The sequence below is a fragment of the Microcebus murinus genome, chromosome 1 (genome assembly GCF_040939455.1).
Source record: "Microcebus murinus isolate Inina chromosome 1, M.murinus_Inina_mat1.0, whole genome shotgun sequence".
Classification (NCBI taxonomy): Eukaryota; Metazoa; Chordata; class Mammalia; order Primates; family Cheirogaleidae; genus Microcebus; species Microcebus murinus.
The window spans coordinates 139,502,196-139,523,157 of NC_134104.1; the positions used below are offsets into that span (position 1 = coordinate 139,502,196).

A 20,962-nucleotide genomic window follows, 5' to 3' on the forward strand; every position below is an offset into this window, starting at 1 on the left:
TGGACAAACCAATAGAAGGAATAGGATATTCCATATTATAAACCAAAGGAAACAAGAAAAGGTAGAAAGGAGGAGGGAGGTTGGATACCCACAAAACTGGCCATTAGGTGTGGAGTGCACTTACTGCAGGAGTCGGCAAACTTCCGTGAAGTGCCAGATAATAAATATGTTAGGTTTTGCAACCATATGGTCTCTGTGGCAGCCACTCGACTCTGCCACGGTAGCTTGAAAGCCACCAGAGACTGCGTAAATAATGGGCATGGCCGTGTTCCCATAAAACTAACATTTGAATCGTCTCAGTTCTTGTGTCAGAGAATTGTCTTTTCTCACTCAAGTGTGATTGTCCTGGTTCTTGATATGACTGGTGATTCTCCATTATCCTGGACATCTGGCTATTACGTTAGGAGACTGTGGGCCCCATCTGATTTCTTTTCTTTTTTAGGCCGGCAGTCACATGTTTAGGTTTTAAGACACAGGTCCTAGCCTGCTTCGAGAACTGTACCGTGTTTCTCCGAAAATAAGACAGTGTCTTGTATTTATTTTTCCTCAAGAAGGCACCCTAGGGCTTATTTTCAGGGGATGTGTTATTTTTTTTTTTTAAAGTACGGTACAACAATCTACATTTATTCAAATATAGTAAAAGTAAAATGAGTAAAATGGCAGCCACAGCTTTCCTCCTTCCCCCTGGGGACACACAACACCTAAAGCTGAGCATCCGGCTCCTCACTTTACTGAGGAGACTTCCCCTCAAAGCCTCAGCTTGCAGCACACACAGGATAGCCGGGACCTGACAGGGGCAGCAGACTTTGTTGGTGGGGCTGCCCGCACCTTTCCTGTCACTTCTGGGATAGTAGCTGTCACGATGGGGCAGATGAGTAGGGCTGCTCGTCTTCTTTACCACTCCATAATGAAATGCATGGATTGTGCAGATACGCTGCACAGCCACACCCATCACTAGGTCTTATTTTCAGGGTAGGGCTTCTACTGTGCAAATGTTTAGAAATCCTGCTAGAGCATATTTTATGGGTAGGCCTTCTTTTCGGGGAAACACGGTAGTTCCAACGACAATCTACTTTCAGGTTAGATTATGGTACTATTTTGATAATGGTGAGTTTATCTCCTGCAGCTGGGGCCTCCACTGGTCCCTGCTGGAACTACCTAAGGGAACAGAAAGAACTTCCCCAGACCTCTGGCCTCTCAGTGCTGTAAAAGAGTCCCCAGCCTCGCAGGACAGGCACGTATTTTGCATATTTTGCATACGGCAGGATCTCCCCTTGCAGAAGCCCCCAGCTGCACCTTGCCCCCAACTCTGGGCTGTGGAGGGAAGTCTCAGGCCTGAAGTCATTTGTTATGCCTTGGGGCATAAGAGTCTGCTGTCGTCCTTTCAAACGTGTATGAATGCAAACATCTTATTTCCACTCCCAAGTTGAAGACTGCACCATAAACAGATCTAACTGGCCAGTTGGCAGGTTGCACTCATCTTTTTGGTAATAGAATCTCTTCTCCCTTTCAGAAAATTAACAGGAGAGAAGCCATTCATCATTTTTAGACACTTTTCTACTTTCTGGATCCATACCCACTTTGCGTTGGGCTTCATGGTGTCGTTACTGGGATGGCCATTACTAAATGACTTAAGCTATGACCCCAGATTTCCCTGTCCACCCCCACCCCTGGGCAGCAGGAGAGAAGAATGGCATTTTGAAGTTCAACATTTTGATACTTGGCCTTGCCTTTATTATCTGAGATGAGAGGGATAGGATGAAAGAGTGGTTGAAAGATGTAGGACCTTGGAGGTCTGTTTTGGTCCCTTCATAGTTCAGCTGAGTATTATGAAGAAGTTTCAGGGTTGTTTATAAACCGGCCCACGCTGTTGAGGGCAAAAGGCAAAGGCAAAAGTCTGGAATTGCACGCACACCCCTACACACTCAAAACACACTTTCTGAAGATAAGGGGATCAACCCTCTACATTTCTTAAAAACTGATTTTTTTTCCCCATAATTTCTTTATCTTCAGCTTTCTACAATCATTTCCTCACCAGGCCCAATAACTCTGCACTGTACAAATGGAAAATGCAAAATGCAAACTTTATCTTTACAAACTCCTGATAAGGAAGTCTTTACTGAGACGTTAAAGAAATGTGAGATTGTAATATTTATAACCAATCTTATGGGTCTGTCAAGTCCAAAGGTTGAGTGACCTTTCCAAGGTCACACAGCTTCATTTAAAAGATCTTTTAATTTTTATTTAATTTTATTCTTTTAGAGACAGGGTCTTAGTCTGTTGCCTAGGCTGAGTGTAGTGGCACGATCATAGCTCACTACAGCCTCAAACTTCCTAGGCTCAAGTAATCTTCCTACTTCAGCCTCCCAAGTAGCTGGGACTACAGGTGCGCATCACCACACCTGGCTAATTTTTTTATATTTTTGTAAAGACTCTTTTAATTTATGTAGCACACAGAGAAATATTATTTTTGAAAGATCATCACGGGCCAGGCACGGTGGCTTATGCCTGTAATCCTAGCACTCTGGGAGGCCAAGAAGGGCAGATCGTTTGAGCTCAGGAGTTCGAGACCAGCCTGAGCAAGAGCGAGACCCCATCTGTACTAAAAAAATAGAAAGAAATTAGCTGGACAACTAAAAATACATAGATAAAAAATTAGCCGGGCATGGTAGTGCATGCTTGTCATCCCAGCTACTTGGGAGGCTGAGGCAGGAGAATCGCTTGAGCCCAGGAGTTTGAGGTTGCTGTGAGCTAGGCTGACACCATGGCACTCTCGTCCGGGCAACAGAGTGAGACTCTGTCTCAAAAAAAAACAAAACAAAACAAAACAAAGATCATTGCATATATATAATTTTGTAACCTTTTATCACTTTCAAATGCATCATCTCTGATGCCTGGGATTTACTTCAAAATAATCTAATGGGGGTGAGAGAGCAAGGATGAAATGATACTGGTTTTATGGGGAGCTGCAGTTGCTGGTGGGGACATGGAGGTTAAATATTATCTTCTCTATTGTGTTTATGTTTGAGACTTTTCATAATAATGGTTTTTAAAATAGAGGATAACACATTATCAGGGGTTGAACTGTGTGCCCCCCAAATTCATATGTTGAAGTCCCAACCCCCAGTACCTCGGAAAGTGACCCTGTTTGGCAATAGGGTCTCTATAGAGGTAAATCAAGTTAAATGAGGTCACTAGGGTTGGCCCTAATCCAGTATGACTGCTGTTTTCATAAAAATAGTAAATCTGGACAAGATACCACAAAGTGAAAAGGAGGTGAAGACGCAGGGAGAAGACGACCACCTACAAGCCAAGGAGAGAAGCCTGGAACAGACCCTTCTCTCGTGGCCCTCAGAAAATTCCAACACTGCAAATGACTTGATTTTGGACTTCCACCTTGCAGAACGATGAGACAATAAATTTCTGTTGTTTAAGACACCAGTCTGTGGTACTTTGTGAACGCAGCATTAGTAAACGAATAGACTGCATCACAGATATCTTTCCACATCAATAAACATAGATCTCACTTTAATGACTGCATTATGTAAGAGCTTTTAACTCCGAGCAGAGTAGGCCCTGGTTTTAGAGCAAAAGCTCTTCCTATGCATTCTATCACACCTTCTCATGTAATTCTCATTAAAGGAAAAAGTGAGGCGCAAGAATGCATCTTCAGAATTGTGTAACAGAAGATGCCGGTAGGAGATCAGAAATATGCCACCCCAAAATATAACTGTAGGAGACCAGAATACGCCACCCCAAAATATAACTGTAGGAGACAATATGCCACCCCAAAATACACCTCTTCGGCATAAGGATTATTCTGAAAAACTGCAGATATAGGAGAAGCTCTTAAAACAGAGAAGTTATCTTTTTGAAAGGGAAATGCACCTTTATAAAGGAAATCCTCATTTGTAAGGGTTCTACCAGGAAGAGGATGACTAAATCACTGGAGACTCAAGGTTGGAGAAGGCTCCAACTTAAATCCGCATAACAGACCTTACTAGTGTTTATAGCACTTTTCCTGGAAACCTCCCCAAGCCTGTCTTGCCCACGCCCTTCTTTCTTTATTTCAGAGGAAGAGGTTTAATAATTGTTCAAAGGAAAAAGAAGGAATGTATACTAGGAGAGCGATCGTGTCTGCCTAAAAGTACCTTCTGGCTGGGCGCGGTGGCTCACGCCTGTAATCCTAGCTTTCTGGGAGGCCTAGGAGGGCGGATTGCTCAAGGTCAGGAGTTCAAAACCAGCCTGAGCAAGAGCAAGACCCCCATCTCTACTATAAATAGAAAGAAATTAATTGGCCAACTAATATACATAGAAAATATTAGCCGGGCATGGTGGCGCATGCCTGTAGTCCCAGCTACTTGGGAGGCTGAGGCAGCAGCAGGATTGCTTAAGCCCAGGAATTTGAGGTTACTGTGAGCTAGGCTGATGCCATGGCACTCACTCTCGCCTGGGCAACAAAGTGAGACTCTTTCTCAAAAAAAAATTTTTTTTTAATTAAAAAATAAAAAAAATAAAAGTACCTTCTGATATCTATGTACGACCCAGAGAGGTCTTTATAGAGCAGCCTGAGAAGTGTTTTCCATGCACTCATCCCTCCCCCTTGCTACCTGTCAGATCCGAGCTCTTACGAGCAGAGGGTGCTGGTTGCTCTTGCTGTCTCGGGTTTGGCAGAAGCAGAAGAGATGAAGGACGTGGAAGGGGAGTCAGGAGAGGCATGCACGCTCACTGTAACTTTTATTGAAAAAAAAAACTATGTATGAGTAGAACCCAACAGTTCAAATTGGTGTTGTTCAGGGCCAACTGCACAGTTATCTATCCCTTAGTATCTGTGGGAGACTGGTTCCTACACAGACACCAAAAATCCACGAATGCTCAAGTCCCTTATATAATCAAGTCCCTAGTATTAGCATATAACCTATGTACATCCTCCCATATACTTACAAATGATAAGTGGATTACTTATAATACCTAACAGAATGTAAATGCTATGTGAATGGCTGCCATACTATATTGTTTAGGGAATAATGACAAGAAAAAAGCCTGTGTATGTGTTCAGCACACACACACAACCATGCATTATTTTCCTAAATATTCTTGATCCTTGGTTGGTAGAATCCATGGATGCAGAACCTACAATACAAGGGGCTGCCTGTGTGTACTTTTACATGAAAAGGGTTGCACACCATAATAATGTTTATAACCTTTTTTATTTAATATACCGTGTCCATAAATTTCTACAATACCATTTAAGATAGTGCAGAATATTCCATCACATAACTATGCCATAACTTACTGCCCGGTTCCCTACTGCTGGACATTATGATGGTGTCTGACTTTTTTTCTCTACAACAAATTATAATTCAATAAACTTTCTCTGTAGCTAAATCTTAGCATAAGTTTTTAATAATTTCCTGGAAGAGGAATTGCTGGGCTTAAGGTTATTTAACATTTGAGACTTTTGATAAATACTGTGCCAGCTCACTGCTGAAAAAAAAAATTATACCAATTTGTATTGTCTCAGGGGCATGTGAGCTGTCCTCTTTCTTATCATTCTCCATCATCTTTTTTTCTTAACTAATTTCACAGGCAAAAAACCAAAAACCAGTATTTTATTGTCTTAATTCACTGTATAATGTAGGATAAGGAAATTCATTCCTTGTATAACATAGGGTAAAGAAAGGTTAATAGGTTTCCATAACCAATAGAGAAAATTTAAACAGACTGAATAGGGAGTTGGAGGATTTTCCAAAATGTTCAACATCTCTAATCATCAGGGAAATGCAAATCAAAACCACAATGAGATATCACTTAACTCCAGTGAGAATGGCCTTCATCAAAAAGTCCCCAAACAATAAATGCCAGTGTGGATATGGAGAGAGAGGAACACCCCTACACTGCTGGTGGGACTGCAAACTAGTTTAACCTGTGTGGAAAGCAATATGGAGATACCTTAAAGCGATACAAGTGGATCTACCATTTGATCCAGCAATCCCATTACTGGGCATCTACCCAAAAGATCCAATGACACGCTACAAAAAAGACACCTGCACCCGAATGTTTATAGCAGCACAATTCATAATTGCAAGGCTGTGGATACAGCCCAAGTGCCCATCAATCCAAGAGTGGATTAATAAAATGTGGTATATGTATACCATGGAGTACTATTCAGCTCTAAGAAACAACAGTGATATAGCACATCTTATATTTTCCTGGTTAGAGCTGGAACCCATACTACTAAGTGAAGTATCCCAAGAATGGAAAAACAAGCACCACAAATACTCACCAGCAAACTGGTATTAACGGAGCAGCACCTAAGTGGACACATAGGAACTACAGTAATAGGGTATTGGGCAGGTGGGAGGGGTAGGGGGGTGGGTATATACACACATAATGAGTGAGATGTGCACCATCTGGGGGATGGTCACACTGGAAACTCAGACTTGGGGGGGGAGGAAGGGCATTTTTTGAAACCTTAAAATTTGTACCCCCATAATATGCCAAAATAAAAAAGAAAGAAAGAAAATGTGGGACCAGGCACGATGGTACCAGCCACAGACGGAACGAAAGCTAAAGTCCTGAGGAAAGGGAGGACTACTGGGAGAACCAGGTGGATCCAGAAAGTTCTCAAAGAAGCAAAGTTCTCTCCCGAAAGGTCCAAGAGACAACGGGAACAAGGGAAAACAGGCCCTGAGGTCCCCACACCCCCATAGTGCCAGAAAGAACAGCTCTACCTGACCCTGAGGTCCTACTGCCTAGTTACGATGTCCCCAAAACCCTCCAGGTCAAGGAAGATCATCTTCTCCCCCTCAACAGCCCATCTCGAGCTCCAGGCCTGACTGTAGCCCGGCACTTAGCTTAAGAAAAAAACACAGAGCAGTGATTGCTTCTCTCTCCACATCTCCCTTTCCCTTCTCACCCTCTTCAACATCCTGCCAGGATAAAAGCTGTGGCAGTGACAGCCACGTGCATGAAGAACAGAAACAGTGCCATTTCACTTCCTGCATTGGGGACAGACGGGGAAGCTTTCCAGTTTGCAAAAATGCTTTCGCATTCACGATCGCTGATCTTCCCCTCTGTCCCGGCCACCAGGCAGGGCTGGTTACTGCTCTCCCCATTTCACACAACCCTGGGGCTCGACAGGGTAAACCAACGTTCGCCTAAATCATAATCCACGGAAGCAGAGACATCGGGACTAAAGTCCAGTGTCCGGGATTCCAAACTTCTCCGCTCCCTAACTTGTGACGAGAGGCACGGGGCACAATGTCACTCCTATAGATCACAGCACAAAAGCTTACACGCACACTCTGGTGCTCACCTCCCGTGGCCTTCCACCTAGAAATAAGTAGACCCTTAAGAGCAAGCTGGCTTATATCCACTGGGCCAACTCATCCTGAGTAGAATGGGAACACAGACAGCAAACTCCTCCAGGGTAAAATTCACAGAAAAGAAAACACAATTTATAAGCAAAACCTGAATACTAACGGGTAAGGAATTGCTCTGCATGTGGCGTGGAAGTTTCATTCCAGCGTGTTAAGTTTCTCTCGGTTCTCCAATCAGAAACCATTAAACACACATCATGTAAAAAACAGAAACAAAAATGAAAATGCTGCTTTGCTGGCCTACTTCAGAAGTCTTCTGATTAAAGGACTGCCATTTCTTAGTAAATGCTAAATAGTGTATCAGTCGTCTCTCTTGTAGAACGTAACCTTACAAACCAAAGATCAACAAGCATGAAATTAAAACATTTTCCTGCGACTGCTTCATCTTTGTTCACTCATGTTCTACATACATCCTCAGCCTATCTCAAAGAGCCTTTAAGTTTCTAAGATATTTAACCTCTGTTTGGGGGAAATTCTTTTAGTTTTGCAAGGAGAGTAGAACATCTCTAAGAATTCCTGAAGAAAACATGCCAATAAACATGCATATTCTAACTGCAGCTTGGCAGCATATATAACTGGGCCTTAACTCTACCCCATAATGCCTGCCATTCTCTTTTAAAGTTTAATTAACATTTTCCAATCAAATATCCATCCAAAGTAGCGGACAACACCATGACCACTTAGTTCTCTTTTCCACCTAAAATTAATTTCACTAGTGCCAATTATTTTCAAGAAAGAAATGCATCTCCAAAGGGTGCTTGAAAGAGGAAAGAAAAAAATTGGACAAAGAACTTCATGCCTCCAGGCAAATCCTTTAGATCATTTGAGCCTTGGCAAATGAAACTCTGGAGAGACAAGTGCATTTATCAGGAATCTGCCTCATTAATCTGAAAGGGAAAACTGTGTTAAGGGATAAGCCACCAGTAATTAATATTTATTGTATCCCCACTGGGTAAATGACACTGCAGTCACCATTTTACAGAAGAGAGAACACAATTCCCGCACACGAACTGCTTACAATGTAATCCTCCAAGGTGCTTAAATATGAGATAGAATAATGATATGTAATACGCCGTGCTTTGCAAAAGAGCTAACCACCCTTTGCAGATGGTTGCATTTGGAATTGCTTTCCAATGATGGATATGAATGGGCCTGGGTCCATTCCCACTCTTTCCCCATGCTTCTTGATTCTGGGCACCCACTTTTAAAGAAAGTAAGTGTTAAGGATAATCAGTCTCTGACCACTGCTCATATAAACAAACACACACAAGGAACTTACTGTACATAATTAGTTCCACACGTATCTATCTCTATGGCCTCGCCTGCCATTCACAGGAGATGCCTGACATTTGTTGCTGGGTAGATGGATAGAAGGAGGGGAGGAAGGAGAAGGGAAGAACAAAGGGAGAGAAAATGGGGAAGGAAGGAGATAGTTCCAAGGTTTCTGGAAGTTTTCACAAGCCAGCACAGTTTTCTAGCAAATTTGAGAACTCCTCTCCATTGCCCCCCTAGTATGTTGTTACTACGTCCACCCAAAGAATAAAGAATATCTTTCCCTTTAAGCCCAGGGCCTTGGAAATTCAGCCTTAACCATTATTCCTCTCCAGGACCAATCTCCCAGAGTGGCTGGGGCACTTTAATGCCCATTAGACATCTCCGGGCACATAAGTGTCAAGTTTCTTAAAGCCTCTAACTTAATCTGTACGATCTTGGTATAAACAAGGCTCTACCTGAATGGGATCCAGGCTCAACTTCCAGTGCAGTCCATGAAATGCTTTTCTCCTGGTTAACTCTTGCTCCTCCTTCAGACCCCAGCTTACAGTTGCTTCCCCGGAGCCTTCCGCCACCCTCCCAAAAGGCTGTGGTCCCATCCCCCACAGGATATCACGGCTGTCATTAAGTAGTGTTTTATGTTATTAATTGGTTACTCTCTCTGGCCTTTATCAGGCTCCAAGCTCCATGAGGACAAGGACCTTGTCTCTTCTGTTCACTGTTGTTTCCCTAGCACCAAGGAGAAGGCACGGCAAACCATAGGCAAAAATTATTAGTTGAAAGAATGAGTGAACATATGAATGATTATATGAAGGAGAGCACCCAGCCACTTCCTCAAGAGCTGGGAACTGGCTGTGCTCCTACCTTCCAGGCACATAAGAAGATAGATAGGTCTAAATGCCACTGAGAGATAGATTCATTTTTTTTTTTTTTCCTTAGAGAAGGCATCTCACTCTGTCGCCCAGGCTGGAGTGCAGTGGTATGATCAAAGCTCACTGTAACCTCCAACTCCTGGGCTCAAGTGATCCTCCCATCTTGGCCTCCAGAGTAACTAGACCTACAATGTGCCACCACGCCCATCTAAGTTTTTAGATTTTTTTTGTAGCGATGGGGTCTCACTATATTGCCCAGACTGGTCTTGAACTCCTGGCCTCAAGTGACCCTCCTGCTTCGGCCTCTCAAAGTGCTGGAATTACAGGCGTGAGCTACCATACCCGGTCGAAGATGGAGTCATTTGGCAAAGTTAAATGTACCCATTTAAATGACAACCCATAGAACTTTAAAATCAGAAAGTAAAAAAGGAGGTATGATATCAATGCTGAATAAACAGAACCAGGTTGTTAGGGTTTTTTATTACCATATTAAGACTGTAAACCTCAGCAGTCCAGGGATAAGTGTTCATATTTTTCTTGTATACCTCTCAACGTCTAGTTGATCATGGTGATAGAATTTAGTAGCAAAGAGTAAAACCCACCCATGATAGTTCAAGAAAGGGATTGGGGATGGGCACGGTGGCTCAACCCTGTAATCCTAGCACTCTGGGAGGCCGAGGTGGAAGGATCACTCAAGGTCAGGAGATCGAAACTAGCCTGAGCAAGAGTGAGACCCCGTCCCTACTAAAAATAAAAAAGAAATTAATTGGCCAACTAAAAATATGTAGAAAAATTAGCCGGGCACGGTGGCACATGCCTGTAGTTCCAGCTACTCAGGGGGCTGAGGCAGAAGGATCACTTGAGCCCAGGAGTTTGAGGTTGCTGTGAGCTAGGCTGACGCCATGGTACTCCAGTCTGGGCAATAGAGCAAGACTGTGTTTCAAAAAAAGAAAAAAAAAAAGCAGGGGATTTATTGCACAGATGCAGAAAAGAGGTGTCCACATCTACTACTCTCCTTTTCCTTCAATGACATCACAATCTCTTGTCTCCCTGTGACTCTCACTGCAGTCTCCCTGGTCTCTGGTTTTCACACATTCCTCTCTCTCCTCTTACACAACTGAACTCCTTCCACCTGCACAAATCCCAGCAGGGCCACCGGAGCAAGATCTACTCAATCTTACAGACCTGGCTTCTTTCTCTTCTAATACAGATTTGAGAGAAAGGGAATATGAGTTGCCAGCTTTGGGTCAGATGCCTGCCTTAGTCCTGTCAGCTGACACTAGACACATGGAGGACAGTGGTCACGTGACACAACCACCAAGTGTACAAGGCCTCATCCCTTCAGTACAGGGTCTCCCTCTGCCCACTTCTCTTTCTCTGTGATGCTTAACCCGATGCAAAATTCTGACATTCATGAGATACAAGGCTGCATACTATTTACAAATGCTCTAAAACTCAGTTTACAAGATCTATGTGTCAACTAGAACATGAGTTAATGCTTTTATGTGAAGCAATTAGTCAAATATCAGGGCATTTCACTAAACTTAATGCTGGTGTGCCGTGAATGCCCAGCTTCCTTCAGTGAACTCTCAAAGTACTTACTTCTTACAAATGCCTGTGGCAAACACCCAGCTATAACCAAGCCCAGTTCACCCCATCGCCCTTTTCTTTAATTTGCAATACAATCTCATAAGGAAAAGCCAATAGAGTCCACAGCTTATAGAGGAGTTTAAGAAGAAACAAGGGGCCGGGCGAGGTGGCTCACGCCTGTAATCCTAGCACTCTGAGAGGCTGAGGCGGGCGGATTGCTCGAGGTCAGGAGTTCGAAACCAGCCTGAGCAAGAGCGAGACCCCGTCTCTACTATAAATAGAAAGAAATTAATTGGACAACTAATAGATATAGAAAAAAATTAGCCGGGCATAATGGTGCATGCCTGTAGTCCCAGCTACTTGGGAAGCTGAGGCAGCGGGATTGCTTGCGCCCAGGAGTTTGATGTTTCTGTGAGCTAGGCTGACGCCAGGACACTCACTCTAGCCTGGGCAACAAAGCGAGACTCTGTCTCAAAAAAAAAAAAAAAGAAGAAGAAGAAACAAGGGCTCAATCTACAGTCTTCTCTCAGCTTATACTTTCCCTGAGGATTTCTAAAGTCTAGAAAACGACCCAATTATTTGTGTCATCTATTTTTTCATAACAGGTCCACAGGTCTAACACTTCCATTAACATTGTGGAAATTAAAATTACCACCAAGGAGCTCTGGATTTTGCTACAGTATTAGCTGATTCTCTTGCAAGAGCCCTCATGTGTTTTCCCTGTGCAGTTGTGACAAAAACAGTTCTCTTTTTTCATGGGAATAAATTTTCCTTTTCTTACACATATAAAAAACAGAAATAATAAACAAAAAAAATTTTTTTTTTAATTTTCCTTTTCCTATGACTATTACACCAAACCACAAGACAGAAACAACACATTTGGCCACAGCACTGACCACTCGAAAAGTACAGAACTGTGTGTGACTCTCTCAGAAGCTGGCTTGTATATCTTGTCCCTGCCCCCTCACGAATATGCCACCTGCTTGGGCAGCTTGGCACCTCTTGACTTTCTCTCAGGTCACATCTGCCTAGAAATCCTTCCCTCCTCGCCCCTTATGGTGGTTGCAATCTCTCAGAGTCCTTCGCTGAGCACGTGCCTTCCCCTACATGTCCCCTTCCCTCAGCACCTACCTAGTGCAGGGTGACACTAATTAAACTTTTTAATGAACCACTGAATGTACCCTTCAGGCTTTGGGTCCATGCCTCAGTTTTCAGATTTGTTCTTTTCAGGTGAAAATGCTCCATGCTTCAGTTGTCATTCATAATCGTGAGAGTATTTGGGGCTGCCCAAATTTGGCTAATCTGACCATTTACAGAAGGAAAATACACTTACTCCTTCAGGTCAGAAAATACTTAGTAATTATTATCTCCCTTTAGACTTATCTGTGCACAATTATACTCACCATCGTTAAACTAAACTTTCAGAAAATGTGTAATATTAGTTACTCTTCCAGATATTTTCTCAGGTTTCCCAAATGCAAAATAAACACATGCTGTAATTCTTTCCACTCTGCAATATAAATACATATTTCACTCCAGGGATAAATTGGCTTTATTTTCATGTAAATTTAGCAGCAATAAAAGGCAATAGTCAGCAGGAGGAAATGTTCACTGGCTCCTTTCTTGGGCTTCTGCCTGTATATCTTACCCTCTACCCTACCCCAATGCACCCAAAACAAAAACTACACATCTAAAAAGGCAATTCCTCTAGTTAAAAAAAAAAAAAAAGGTAATATCCTTCAAACTGGAAAATATGCTAGGTTTCAATAAAGCTGCACTTATTTTAAGAACAATTTCCTCAGCATTCACATTGGATAGGCATTCCCTGAAGGGCTCTTACAGCTCTGAAAAGCCTAGTTAATCTGAAGAACAATGGCCACTTTTACTCACTCCACTGCTGCCCCCTGCTGACAAAGGCTGGGCACCTTCGCCAGGCAACGCCCTCTCTTGAGGTAAGATGGCAGCTGTGGACAAAATGAGCCAACTGACCCACCAGGAGCCAACCCCATGGAAAGTAAGAAAGGGGCTTTGAAGACATGGTGCCCGAGAGGTCTTAAGAATGATTAGAGGAGGCAAAACATGCACAAATGAAATAATCAAAGAACAGAACAAAATTACACTGTTGAGTTATACAGTCAGGGCTGTCCAGATCAGAAGAATTCTAAGAAAGGAGAGGCAGAGAGGATGGAGAGACATAGGCTAGTGCTTCCCAATCTTTTCACCACTAAGGAACCCACCTCACTGAGCCTAGACTTCTTGCTTGCAATAATTTGTTTACATAAGAAAACCAGAGTACTCAGCAAATGTTTATTTAATTACAGCCAAGAGCGAGGAAACACAGATAACTGCTTGGCTTTAGTTAGGTATTTTTAAATGGTGAAAACAACTCATGGATCCTCTAAGACAGAAGGTTCTAGAATCCATGAACCCTAACATGCTATCTCAGTTGGCTTTTCAGAGGGGCTGGGGAAAACCACAAAATATATTTGATGACAAGGTTCTGTTTGTACCTAGAAGGACTTTCCTCCTGAGGAAAGAGTCCTTAACTTTCATTAGATTCTCAAAGAAACTTGTGGACAATAATAAATCAGTCATTAAATAAACAAATAAAAATCTGTAGGTCTAAGGGTGTGAGGAGAAGGACTCCTGGTACAGGTGAAAGAAAAAGGACAGAGAGCGTGTCCCACTCTATCCTGAGACGTTAATGTTCTGGTTTAAATGGAAGAAAGAAATATCTATTCATGTATTCCTCTGGAAAAAAGGGGATGGGGGTAATACTGACTCCACTACACCTTAGCACCCCATATCAATGCCCATCAACAATTTCAAAGATTTTTTTTTTTTAAGGCAACCATAAGAGGCCACAATTTTTAACCTTTATCCTGTGTGGTCCATCCTCCTTGGCAAAGAGGTCATCTCTGTTTACAACACAGGTTTGAGAGACAGGATTTTCTTGTTTAACACATGCTATGTTGTGATTTATAGGAACCGGTCAGCTAAAATGCCTGCAGGCAGTAATTTTGAGTTCAACTTCATGGAAAATTAATAATATATAAATAAAAAATGGAGAGCATGTGTAAGTTCCTACCCGCTGAATGTGTTTATTGTTGGAGGGAGCATTCCGTTCTCCCCATTTTAGGAAGCAGCAGAGTTTAATGTCTGGGAGTACAGGCTCAGGACCATTTACTAACTGTAATCTTGGGCATGTTCTTCCATCTTTCTTGGCCTCACTTTCCTTACCTGTAAAATGGGGCTCAATGGTTCTCATCGCACAGGCTTATTAGGAAGAATCAATTAGTCGCTAACTGTGAACCACTTAGAAATGCTCCTACTACACAGCAGGCGTTAAGCAAGTGTTTGTGGCTGCTGCTATTCCCATTACTGCCTCTGTTAGTCTGAAGATTCAGTGAGATTATGTGCAAAGTGCTTAGAACAGTGATAGGCATGTAGGAAACACTCAATTTAGATTGTCAGCAACAGTGGTAATGATGAACACCACCTGAAAGGTAAATACAGATGTGGCATTTCTATCCTGTGTTATTTTAGCCAGGTATCATGAAACCTGCTTATTTAAGGAATATATTCAACGTAAAACATATTATACTTCTCTTGCAGAATCATTTGCCTAGAAGCAGTTTTCTGGAAAAAAAAATCACTTTACTAAACCAATTAAAGTCAATTCTCATTATTCACAGTAGTTTTGTTCTATAAAGTCTCCAAAAACACCAAATTAGAGAACACTGAACTATCCACTCCTAGGGGTAGTACAGGGTTGGGTTCCTGCAACCTCTGATCATGGACGTTTTCATCAACCAAAATGTCATTTGCTTTACATAGGTTCACTTGGCAAGGTCCTTGTAAAACAAGCCAGTTTCATTAGCATTGAAAACCAGCTGTTCCATGCAACCTTTTTCCTGTATAACACTGAGTAGGTACAGTCAATTCTCATTATTCATGGTAGTTACATTCTATAAAGTTACCACAAATGGTCAATGAGCAAATACTGAACATTATTCCTAAGGGAAATATGTGTGTGTGTGTGTGTGTGTTCAAGAATCTCATACAGATTACAACCTTAAATGCTAAAACAACTCATCTTGGTAGTTCTGTTTGATTTTACAAAAGAGAAAATAAGGTCCAAAATTGGTGAGCAACTTGCCTGTGGCCACCTCACTAACAGGTGCCAGCATTAGGATCCAAACCCCCTCCGCCTGGCCCAAGAGCTAAGCTGCTTACACTGCACTGCCCTGCCCTGCCCAACTCCAACCTCTGGTCACCTCTGTGTGACGCTGAAACGAGAAGGCAGAGCACCGCCTTATTTGGCCGTAGCTGGGAATGTATGCACCTGGCAACAAATTTCTCACCATGCTGTGCATGTCTGCAAACAACCACAAAAGAACCACAAGTTTCGATTTTGAGTTTACAAATAAATTTTAACAAATAGGAGAATCTGCAAATACAGAATCTGTGAACAGCCAGGATAGGCTATGTTTTTAAAATTCTTCCTCAGTTTTCTGATCTTCAGAACCTCCCTTCTCCAGCAGATTTAACATTTTTCGTGCCGTATCACGTTGGAAATGCACAAGCTGGCCAGCACCGGCCAAGAAGAGTTTCACATTTTCCTGATCCCGGATAATGTGACCAAAACCTTTTTTTGGCTTTCAGACTTGCAACAATGCCATCCTCTATGCTTTTCAAAATCAGTCATCTCCCCCGTCCACAAATTTAGCTGTTTCCTATTTTTTCCCCCATAGTTTCATATTCACTATAGATGTTACTTTAGCATTTTCCAGAGTGGCCTCACACACAGATTAGCAGATTTCCTCTTCCACTTTTTTAGATGTTCTGTACTTTGATTCACTGACATAGAACTCACGGCCAGCAGCACTATAACTCATACGAAGCGTATCTAACACAGGTATTTTCTCTGTGGGGCACATCACAACCTTTTTGCATTTAGAACACTGGACAGCACTCCAGCACTATGCTTGGGGACCCTTTAGAACAGCAAAGTCACCAACAAAATGCACAAACATGCAAAAAACGTGCCTCTAAGTAGACTGCCCAAAGGACACTTGCTTAGGGTATGAGAGCCGAAACAAGGCAGAGAACGGTCTTGTTCTACCTCAGCTGGGAACACGTACACATCCAGTGACTCAAATTTTCCGAGCTCTGCTTGTGTCTTTGAATGACGACAAAAACACCAAGAGTATTCATTCTGGGGGTTACAACTAAGTTTTAGGGAAGAAGTAAATTTGCATACATAGAATCCACAAATAATGAGTATCAACCACATATTTTTAAATTATTAAGATATTTTTAAAGCCTAGAGCTATCTAACACAAATAAATTCGGATCTCAAAAGGAAAACACATAGCGTCGCATGAGTGTGTGCGCATGTATGTGCGTGTGGTAATATGAAACCATTCAGCTCTAGTCTCTTTTCATGTAATTATAGGCTTCTGTGATTATTGAAAGAAAAAAGACACTTATTCATCACTGTTACCACCTGAAAACAGGCAGTTTTACCTGACTCAATTATTTTAAATTATTTTATTTTAAATAATTAATTTATTTATTTTAAATAATAATTATTTTAAATAATTTAAATATTATTTATTTTAAATAATAATTATTTTAATTAATAATTTATTTTAAATAATTGTTTTAAATTATTTATGTACTTGACTCAATTATTTTAAATTATTTTAAAGTTCTGTGACGAATAGTACATTGGAACAATCTTCACCATTGTGGTTACTCAAGTTCAGAAAATATACTCAAAGACATGCCCCTAAAGCTTTAAAGGTATTGATTTTGATGTAGAATAAAGCTTCTCAAATACTTTTTTGGGGGGTAAATCATTCTCTGAGCATCCTTTATACAACAGATGTTATTGGATTTTACAGCATAGACCGTCATTTCAGTTGCTAAATGATGTTCACCTATGGATTCCGTTCTGCTACCTTTAAGTGGTGGTGTTTTCTTCATAGTGGCAACATTTTTTAAGCTAAAGTTTTGGGGAAGAAAAATCTGGAACATATTTAGCCCTGGCAGGCTTACACTGGGCAATCTTCTAGACACAGGGGTAGAACAGCGGATGAGGCCAATGAAAGCCCCTGCCCACATGAGCTGACACTCTAATGGAGGACGACAGACCACAAATAAACACACACTTGTGCACTATGTCACATGCGCTGAGTCCCAGGGAGAACAAATTTAAGCAGGGAGAAGAGATGGGGGAAAGGGGCCTGCAATTTTAAATAGGTAGGTGATCTGGGAAGGCACCACTAAGACAACCTTTGAGTAAACACCTTAAGGATGTAAGAGGAAGCCACGCACAGAGCCAAAGGAAGGGTGTTCCAGAAAGAGGTGACAGGAAGTGCAAAGGCCCTGAGGTGGGGGCAGGCCTGGCATGGGGGACAAACTGGACAAAGTCCAGGAGGGGGGATCTGTGACCGCATCAGGGAAAGGAGAAGAGATGGAACAGAGGTCAGAGGCAGGCACACGGTTGCACGCACAGGGCCTTTGGGACTGTTTGTAAGGTCTAGATCTCACTCTGTGTGAGAAGGGTGCATTAGAGGGCTTGTTTAAGTAGGATTTAGTTACTTATTTTTAAATTTTCAATATTTAGAAAAACTAAAATAGAAACCCACATGCCCGCCACCTAGATTCAACAACTGTTAACATTTAACATATTTGCCTTATCAATCAATGTGTAGGCATGTGTTTGAGTATCTCTTTCATGTACTTTGTTCCCTGAAACATTTGAAATCAGGTTGATAGCTGTCTTGATACTTCACCCCTAAATATTTTAGCATGCATCTCCTAAAAGCCAGGACATTCTACTCCCTGTCCACAATTCCACTCTCACTTCATAAAATGAGCAGTCATGCCATTAAATCATTTGCAGTCCATATTCAGATGCCCTTCAATTAACCAACAAACAAAGGTCCACATATAGAATCCGGTTGCTGTCACTCACTAGAGTCTCTTTTCAACTACAAGGTGTCCCTCCACTTTTTTCCCATAGCACTGACATTTGAGGAGACCAGGGCTGGGGTGGAAGAGAAGGTCCCACATTGTGGGTTTGTCTGATTGCTCCCTCATGACGGTGTTTAACTTGTTTCTCTATCCCCTGTATTTTCTGCAAACCTTGGTTTGATTAGCTATGGACTAGGGAATATTCATAAGTGTGGCTGAGAATGGCGGACTTCATCATATCAGCAAGCACATTGAGTCAAACCATCCTGCAACAGAGATGCTAAGTGTGAACGCTCAAATGAGGTGCAAACTGCCAGGGGACTCCACTGAAAGTTATGCTTTCACCCTTGTAATTAGCAGTCATTGGTGCATTACAAATACACACACACACAAAAATCCCACAAATACACTTTACTAATAGCCTGCTCCTCAACAACTTTCAGACATTCCTTAATGGTCTTTGCCTAAGTCAATTATTTCTTTGGGGCTTGCAATGTGGTGATTTTCTAATTCTACCATTCTATTAATACGTTTACAATTTGACATTTCTCCCTTTCCCCACCTGCCACTTTTGTTTTTGCTGTCATTATAGATTCACGATTACCTTTTTTATTCCAAATAGTATAAAATATTGCCATTATTATCTTTTTTGACGCACCCGTACGAGCCTTCGGGCACTTGCTTGCTTTCTGGGTACCATAAAACGTCCCAGGCTTATTTTGAGCTTTCCCTGTTCCAGCATTGGCAGGTTTTAAATAAAGGAGAAAATTATTTGACTTTTACAAAGGCTCATCCTAGCTGCTGGATTAAGAACAGTGTTACTTCTGAGTTCAGAAGGGAGCAGACAGCAGCATGGCTCTTGCAGGCAGCCAGGTGACAGCTGGCAGTACCAGAGATGGTCACAAGGGCCAGACTCTGGATATATTTTGAAGAAAGAGGCATCAGTATATTCTTACGATTATGATATGTAATATATTACGAAAGTAGAGTCAATGACAAAGAATTACCTTAAGGTTTAGAGTCTGAGCAGCTGAAAGGATGGAGTTCCCATTTGTTAATACGGGAAGGCAGAGGAGTAAGTTTTCATTGCTGTTTGTTTGGGGCCACAGGGAGAAGGGATATGGGAAGAAGTCCAAACATCCAATTTTGGATACATGAAACAGCTACTTTGAGATACCAGTGAAGTTTCCAAGGGAGATTTTGTCAAGGCAGCTGGATAAAGAATGTGGCCTTCAAGAAGAAGCCAGAACAGAAGGTAGCAACTTGAGGGTAGGTGCAGAAAACAGACTGTATGTAAAGCCACAGCTCTGGAAGAGATCCCCAGGAGGATGCTGAAGTGGAGGAGAGTCCAGCATGTCAGAGATTGGAGCGATAAGGAGGAGCCAGCAATGGAGAGTGAGAAGGATGAGTGTGACCCAGGAGGTGGGCAGAGAACCTGGCCAGCCTGGTGTCCTGCACGCTAAGATAAGCCAGTGTCCTGGAGGAAGAAGTGACCATCTGGACCAAATCCCGACAGGCCAATGAAATTAGGACAGGGAAATGACCACTGGTTTTGTCACCATGGAGATCACCGGTGACCTTGATGAGAATAGTTTTAGTGGAAACTCTAGAGGAAAAGACCTTACTAGGGTAGGCTTAAGAAAGACTAAAAACAATGAATACAGACAATTCTTTTGAGAAGTTTGCTTAAAGGGCAGCAGAGAAACGACTCATAGTTAGAGGGAGAGAGTGGGGTCAGGAGAGGGATTTTACGATGGGAGAGGCTATAGCATATTTGTATGCTAATACAAATAATCCAGTAAACATCCACACAACATAATTCAGCCATAAAAAGGAACGAAGGTGGAGGAACCTTGAAAACATTTTGCTAAGTGAAAGGAGCCAGGCACAAAAAGTCACACTCTGTGTGATTCCACTTACAGGAAATATTTTGAACAGAACCAAGATTGGTGGTTGTCCAGGGTTAGGTGGTTGTCCAGGGTTAGTGGGAGAAGGGAGGGGAGGGCTGATCACTTAATAGGAATGGAGTTTCTTTTTGGGGTGATGAAAACGTTTTGGAACTAGACAGAAGCAACAGTCACACAACATTGTGTGTACAACAGTCACTGAATTGTCCACTTTCAAATGGCTAATATTAAGTTATGGGAATTTCACCTCAATAATTTTTTTTTTAATTTTTTTTTAAATTTTTATAAAGAGAAAAAAAAGTTAAGCAATTATTTACCCATCTCGAGATCAGATAATCCTGAAGCCTGAACTAAAAGATTTAAATGTTACTTAGTGTAAAAGTCACAGAATAGCAGAGAATACCAAGACTTAGGAGCAATTACCACTGGCCTTTAGAATGAGGTTTTCTAAATACTACAAAATCTTCTGGAAACTTTAATCTAAAAACCAAGCTGTGAAGTGACTCCCACAGGACTGAACAACACATCTGATAACACGCCTCTGCCTCATCTTTTCATGGCCTCTGGATGGCAAGAAATAATGAACAGGTGTGACAGAGCTTAGCACTTATTTTCTAATTAGTTGTTAAAACATAATACGCTTTTCAAAGCCCAGTCGTTTGTTTCAGCTTCAGAGAAATGATCCACTCTTTTTGAGGTGAGCGACCTGCTACTGTCCCACTAGCCTGGTGAGTATTTGAGTAAAGAGTATGTGATTCGAATCAGTAGACAATGCTAAAGTCCTTTTTTCTGTAACAAGGCACAGCACGTGGTAGGCATTTGACTGGCATTTGTGAGACGGTGAAGAGGAAACAGAAAGAATCAAGATAAAACTCGCGTCTGGCCACCCAATTTTTAAAGAAACTGTTTCACTGAAGAAGAATTCCTAGACTTGAATCCATCTGTCTTAAAGTTG

The 20,962-nt window shown here is 41.9% G+C and overlaps 1 protein-coding gene across 3 annotated transcripts in view; it reads right to left on the reverse strand.

Moving 5' to 3' along the window:
* OSBPL10 (oxysterol binding protein like 10) overlaps positions 1-20,962 on the reverse strand; it is a 286,393-nt gene that overhangs the window by 79,500 nt on the left and 185,931 nt on the right. The window lies entirely within an intron of this gene.